Genomic DNA, 7385 nt, shown 5'->3' with positions numbered 1-7385 from the left:
GAAGCAAAACCTTTGCTTTACTGGGACAATTGATGCTGGTTAGCTGGGGCTGAAAAATCAGCTGTAAGTAACAAGAGACCAGCATCACTGTGGTGAAGTCTTTTGGAAGGTATTTCCAAAGGATCTGAACCTCCGGCTCTAGGTGGAAGCAGGACTTGGTAATGTGTAAGAGTCTGCTGCATAGTTCTGGGGTTGAAAGTGTGAAGGGGTCACAGAGAGCAGCTGAGGCTTGGCACTCTGAGAGACCAGGAAAGGCCATAGGTGAAAGTGCAGCTTCAGCTGCAGTTAAGACCCCAGGATTGAATGGGTCAAGGAGAGAATCTGAGGCTTTGCACCCAGAGAGGCAAGAAGAAGCCATTGGTGAAGGTGTAGTCTCAGTTTCAGTAGAGACCCAAGCTTTTTGGAGATGCCAGGACCGTGGGACGACCACCAAGGACCGCAGTAGGTATGGAATGGAGCTGGCCTGGGTTTGTGAGACGAGCTGTGTGCTGTGGACTGCAGAGTCAAAAGTGGAACTGCCAGAACCCTTTGGAGGCCAGAAGATCGTGAGTGAATCCCAGATGTCCAGCCTTGAGCTACTTTGCTGGACTTTGGTTTTGCTTAGGTGTGCCCGATTCTTCCCTTTGAAATAAGACAGTACTTATTTTGGATTTTACAGAAGCCCACCCACAAGAGACTTTTAAAAGAGACTATAGACTTTTATAAAGTGTTTGGATTTTTTTAAGGACTGTGGGGTTTTTAAGGTTGTACTGCCTTATGTTGTGATATTAATGTTAACATCATATCTTGGGGACAAGAATTGAAAAGCTTACGGTTTAATAGTGATGTGTTTGTGTGTCATGTTGATAAGGGGTCAATTATGCTGGATAGCTTTAGTGTCAACTTAACATACCTGGGTTGAGGGAGCCTCAATTGGGGAATTGCCTCCATTGGACTAGCCTGTGGCCATGTCTGTAGGACATTTCCTTGATTGTTGAGTGATGTGGGAGGGCCCAGCCCACTGTGGGTAGTGCCACCCCTGGACAGGTGGGCCTGTGTTTGATAAGAGAGCAAGCTGAGCAGGGGCCAGGGGGAGCAAGCCAGTAAGCAGCATTCCTCCATGGCTTATGCTCCAGATCCTGCTTCCAGGTTCCTGCCCTGAGTTCCTACCTTGGGCTCCCTGATAAACTGAGACCTGGGAGTTGTAAGCTGAATAAACCCTTTCCTCCCCAAGTTGGTAGTGGTCAGAGTGTTTTGTCACAGCAATGAAGAAACAAACCAGGACACCTGGCAAGCATGAGGACCTGGGTTCAACCCCTAGAACTCACGTTAAACAGTGAAGTGTGGGTCTGGAGAGATGGCTCAGCAGTTAAGAGCACTGACTGTTCTTGTGGAAGACCCAAGTTCAGTTTCCAGCACCCACATGATGGCTAACAACCATCTGTAACTTCAGTTCCAAGGGATCTCACACCCTCCTCTGGCCTCCATGGGCATTGTATGACATGGGTGCACTTACATGCAGACAAAACACTCATATACATAAAACAAAAGTAAATAAGTAAAAAAAATTTTTTTAATGAGGCATGATGGATGGTGCTAATAATCCCAGTGCTAGGGAAGCAGAGACGGGAGGTTGCCTGGGGTTCCCTGGCCAGGCAGTCTAGCCTAATCAAGCCCCAGGTCCCAGTGAAAGACACTGACTCAAAAAAAATGAGGTGCTGTGCCTGAGGACAATGCCTGAGGTTGACCTCTGGCCTTCACACACACATATAAACATAGGCTCACATATCTGCACACGCATAAATATGCATACACACCCCAAAATGGACCCCAGATGTCCAAGAAGCCGATGTCCTCTGCCCTCTTGATATGGCCTGATGGTTGCACCCCACGAGGAACAGCTGCAGCCTCTGGCATTTCCAGTCCTCATGGGCACACGCTGGCCTCTTGCCAAGTCCAGCAATTGCCTCTGTTATCACCTTTGAGGACAGGAGTCTGAGCCTCCCAGCTGAGCCACCCCTGTGGGGTGGGGGTCAAAGCCATTCTGTCTGAATGGGTCCCCAGGTCTCAAAGGAGGCTCCCAACACTTCATATGACCATCCATCCCTGGCTCAAGGCCCAGGTCCTTCCTGCTGACCTCAAGGGCCTCTCTGGGCTCAGTTCCTGCCTTCTGTTTAGCCTCTGGGTGACGGCAGTGTGACACACTGAGTGCTGCCCTGGCAGCCTGGTTGACCAGTGTCTAGGCTGGCTTCCTTCTCTTCCGGTGGAAAATATTTCCACATCTTCTATGCCCTCAGGACTAAATATGAAGACTCACACCATGGGGAATTGATAGTGACTGCCATCACTTTCTGAACACACATCACTCAAGAACAGTGTCTAGCTGCCTCCTGCCTCCTGTCCTCTGCTCTCTGCTTCCTATCCACCACCTCTGTCTGCTTCCTGTGTGCAGCTCTCTACTTCCTGTCCATTACTGTCTGCTTCCTGTCTGTGCTGTTTCCTGTCCACCATTCAGGGCTTCCTGTCTGCCACTCTCTGTGTCCTGTTCTCTTGCCTGGATGGTGTCCCAAGATTTCAGTCCATCAGTTGTTGTCAGCCCAGCCTGCTCTGAGATCCCATCTCCAAGTCTCCTGAGCTGCAGGGTGTGGCTGAAGCCACCTGTTCCTTCTCATTTTAGTTCCATCAAAAGATGCCAGTGTTTTGCAGGGACTCCCACTGTCCCACAAGCATTTCAGGGGCAGACCAGCAAGGAGAAAACAGGAGCTAAGGTGGGTATTTCCAGGAGAGGCAGGGATTCATCAAACTGAAGAAGGCTGAACCCCTGGTGATACAGACTCATGCTGCTGGTAAAGGTGGGGCTCTCCTGGGATCCTGTACCATACTGTGAACCCTCTTCCTTTCTACCCCCACCTTCTCTGCAGCAGCACCTGATAGGCTGCTGAGAAGCAAGAAGGTGGGACTTGGAGAGCAGAAGTGACTGAAAGCATCCTGCTTTTCCACCTGCCGCCAAGGAAGGCCACAATGCCAGGGAAATAAGGCATTCAGCATCTTGTGCCCACTGGAGACAGATCTGGGTCCAAAGGGGTCATTTCCTCCCATACCCACTGTGATGGTTTAATTTTACTTGTCATCTTGCTACAATGTAGAATCAACTGGGAAGAGTGGGGTGGGGTGGGGGGAATTGTCTAGACCTGGGTGTCTATAAATGCTCCTCAGCGTCTGGAGGCACTAGGATTCAGCACAGTCTTGTATGTGTGTGAAAGCAGAAAGCAAAGCATAGGGTCTGTGCTACAAGTTTTCAAGTTAATTTTTAAATGATTCATTTAATTTCACATGTATGAGTGTTCTGCCTGCATCTATGTATGTGCACCCCATGTGGAGGCCAGAAGAGGGCATTGGATCCTCTAGAGCCGGAATTACAGATGGTTGTGAGCCACCATGTGGGTTCTGGGAACCAAATCTGGGTCCTCTGCAAGAGCAGCCAGTGTGCTTAACCACTGAGACACCTCACCAGCCCTGCAAACTAAATTTTGAGATGCGTGTGTGCGTGTGTGTGTGTGGTGCACTTGTGTGTGCAGGTATGCATGCATGTGATATGGAGGCCAGAGGGAAACATTGGCTATTCTTCAGGAACACCGCCTATCCTTTTTCTTTCTTTTCCTTTTTCTTTTTTAAAAAAATATTTTATTTCTGGTAGTTAAGTGTTCTAATACCAAAGTCTGCATATTTAAGGCTCTCGGAGCCCCTGGAACTGGAGTTATGGACAATTGTTAGCTGCCATGTGGGTGCTGGGATTCACACCCGGGTCTTCTGCAAGAACAGTCAGTGTTATTAACTGCTGAGCCATCTCTTCAGCCCCTATTTATTATTTTTATTTTATGTGTATTACCTGCATGTAGGTAAGTGCACCCATGTCATGCAATGCCCGCAGAGGACAGAAGAGGCTGTTGGACCCCTGCAACTGGAGTTACGGACAGTTGTCAGCTGCTATTTGGGTGTGGGATTCGAACCCGGGTCTTCTGCAAGAACAGTGTTCTTAACCGCTGAGCCATCTCTCCAGCCTCTCTTTTCTTTTGAGTCTCACACTGGCCTGAAGTCCGCCAATTAAGTGAGTCTGGCTGACCAACAAGGCCCAATGATTCTCCTGCCTCTGTCTGCCTCCCCAACACTAAGATTATAACCACAGGTCTCCATGCCTGACTTTTTATGTGGGATCTAGGGATGAAACTCAGGGCCTCATGTTTACTAGGCAAACACTTTACTGATGGAACCCATCCTACAAGCCATTTTTAATTTTTACAGGAAACTTAAAGTCAAAGGGATTAAAGGACCCACCCCTATTATTCAGCAGTAAGTAATGTGGCCACAACTCATCTCAAAGTTATTCTTTTAATCCCTGTGCCCTCCACTGAATACATATACCTAGGCTCTGGAAGCCTGGAGAAAATGCAAGTCGAGCAAGGTGACTTAGCTACCAGTAGATGGAGCTATGGCGCCACAAAAGTCAGCTGGGCAATTTCCGTATACACCAGGCCTGGTGTAGACAGGCTCACCAGCCTAGGGACCAGGTTCCTCAGCAAGAGAGAATCATTCAACCTAACTGTGTCTCTGTGGAGCACTATGAGAGCCCAAGGAAGTTGTCAGGGGCCTAGAAGCAATACAGCCTAAGAGGCAGGACTGGGGCTTCCTGACCCCAAATTCCCCCATTGAGATCTCCAACCTCCCACCCCCATCCATGCCACCCACCTTCCCCAGCACCCAGCTTCACAAGGCACAGCTACTTGCTGGAGTTTAGGGGAGATTGCCATGTCCTGTCCTTGCCCTCGTGGATGGACACTCACATGAAGTTGAAGACACTTGCTTTGAAGTTTGGCCCTAGATTGGGGTGGCTTCACATGATCTCTTCCCATTTCACTGCCAGACCCCAGTCCACCAAACACTCCTGTCCAGTTGTCCCCAAAGCACTAAGAAGTCTAGGTCCCTCACACTTCTGACATAGACATTAGCCCCCAGCATCCAGATAAAAGGTCTTGGGTGAGAACGTGGAAGGCCAGCAGATAGGATTTGGGCTTGCTTCTGGGCCTTGGCTCTGAGTGACTGTGTACCCCATGACTGTGATTCTGGGTGGACTGTGGAGAGGCCAGAAGGGAGGCCAGGAGGGTGTGGGAGGACAACATTGCCTGCTAAGGTGACAAGAAAGGGACTTTACATATGACTGGACCTCTCCCTTACTTTCTGAGGCATGCCAACCTGCTCTGTACTGATCAAGCAGGCACCAGCCCCAATTTGCATGCCTTCAGTGATGTGCAGCTCACTCCCTAATGAGGTGTCTCTCCCGAACATCTCCCATGGTTCAAGCTGACAGGAAATCATTCCAAAGACCTGTCCAAGGGCTGGGTTTCTTCACAGCCACCAACCCAATCCCAAGTCAGCCGCATAGTCAGCCAGGTCAGGGATATAAAGATGGATGTACCATGATCCCAACAACACCACTCACAGGATGCTAAACCCAACCTCCCCATTTCCCCATCCTACCCTAGCATGGGTCAGCAGGAGAAAGCCTGATCCACAGCAAGCTGGTAGAGGGTACAAGGTGCTAGTGGTGGGTGTGGCATCAATAAACTTCAGGGAGGAGCCAGGTGCCGTGTGCAAAATGCTGCCCACTCTTGCCCTGAGTGCGTGCCTGAGTCATCAGGATGTTTGGTTGCAGGAAGAGCAACACTGAGCTTATGCTGGTATCAGGCCACAAACTCCATATAACCTGGAGTCCATCTGTCTGTCTGACTGTAAGTAGCCACACTTCCCTTGCCACACCTTGCTATTGTAGGGTTCAGAATCAAGCCTAAGTTTGAAAGAAATTGGAGCCCTAGGGGGTAGAGAGATGACTCAGTGGTTGAGCGGTTACTGCTCTTGCAGAGGACCGGAGTTCGGTTCCCAGCCCACATCAGACTACTCACAACCACCTGTAACTCCAGCTTCAGGGGATCTGATGCCCTCTTTGTGGCCTCCATGGGTATTGCATTCATATATACATGGGTGCAAGTGCGACACACACAAATACACACAATCTTTAAAAAAAAAAGTAAAGAAATTGAGACTCGACAAATAGCTGACTCAGTAGAAAAAAATATGCCAGTTCTGGAACTAGTGTTCCAGAAAGTTCTAGAACAATCTATCCTAGCCCTCTTACTCATGAATTCATTTCTGCCATAACCTCAGTGATTTCCATTCCATCTTCATGAGTTGTGCTTCTCAGTGTATTTATTTTTTCCTGATATCAGCTTGTGGGCATACATTTATTTTTGGAATGGTGGGGATCAAAGTCACTATCAAATACATGTTAGGCACATATTCTATCACTGATGTGTGTGCCAAGCCCTACATTCAAACTTATTTTGAGACAGGCCTTTATGTTCAGCCTGGGGGGCAAGAGAGAGAGAGAGAGAGAGAGAGAGAGAGAGAGAGAGAGACAGAGAGACAGAGAGACAGAGAGACAGAGAGAAAATCTAGCTCAGTGGTAGAGCCGGTACCTAGAAGCCCCAGTGAAGGGCTGAGGGTGTGGCTCAGTGGTAGAGCACCTGCCTAGACTCCCCCAGTGAGGGGCTGTGGGTGTGACTCAGTGGTAGAGCACCTGCCTAGTATTCCCTAGAGAGGGGCTAGGGGCGAGGCTCAGTGGTAGAGCACCTGCCTAGAATCCCCCAGGGTGGGGCTGAGAGTGGTAGATCACTTACCTGCTTAGGATGTAGGGGCTCTGGGTTCTGTTTCCTGTACCACCCAAAATATTTAGATGTAGTCTCCCCCAAGGTTGCTATGGAGACAATGCGATGGGAAGCCCCACATCATAGGGGCTCTGGGTTCCATTTCCTGTACCACCCAAAATATTTAGAGACCGTAGTCTCCCCCCAAGGTTGCTATGGAGGCAGTGTGATGGGAAGCCCCACATCAGGCAAGATCTCTCCCCATTCTATCGTGTTGTCCTGCTCTCCTGAGGGGCCCCTCCCTCTTGTGGTCAGTAGAGGCTCCCAGAGAGATTCCTGCCTGCCCAGCCGACTCCAAGCCCCTGGGGTCCATCCTGGAAAGACCTTCAAAGGCCTTGACCATTCTTGAGTGGGCGCCAAGATGGAATCCGCTCTCAAAGACAATTTAGCCAGCCACATGGATGGAAAGAATGTCCTGATTCTCCTAACAGAGACCCCCTCTTGATTTATACGTGGGGGCCACTGTCCGAAGGTCCCGGGCAGATGGATCTCCAGTGGAAAATAAGAGGCCGAGAGCCAGGCGTCTGGCTGGGCTAATTGCCCTCAATGAGACACAGCTGGCTGGGGGAGCCGTCTGCGGCCAAGGGCAGGGCCAACTCCTTGCCCCCAGCTCCCTGGGGACCCAAAGGCCTGTCTGGGCTTGCTGCC

Source organism: Nannospalax galili, unplaced genomic scaffold (assembly GCF_000622305.1).
Source record: "Nannospalax galili isolate Female #2095 unplaced genomic scaffold, S.galili_v1.0 scaffold675, whole genome shotgun sequence".
Taxonomy (NCBI): domain Eukaryota; kingdom Metazoa; phylum Chordata; class Mammalia; order Rodentia; family Spalacidae; genus Nannospalax; species Nannospalax galili.
This window is presented reverse-complemented; position numbering follows the sequence as displayed.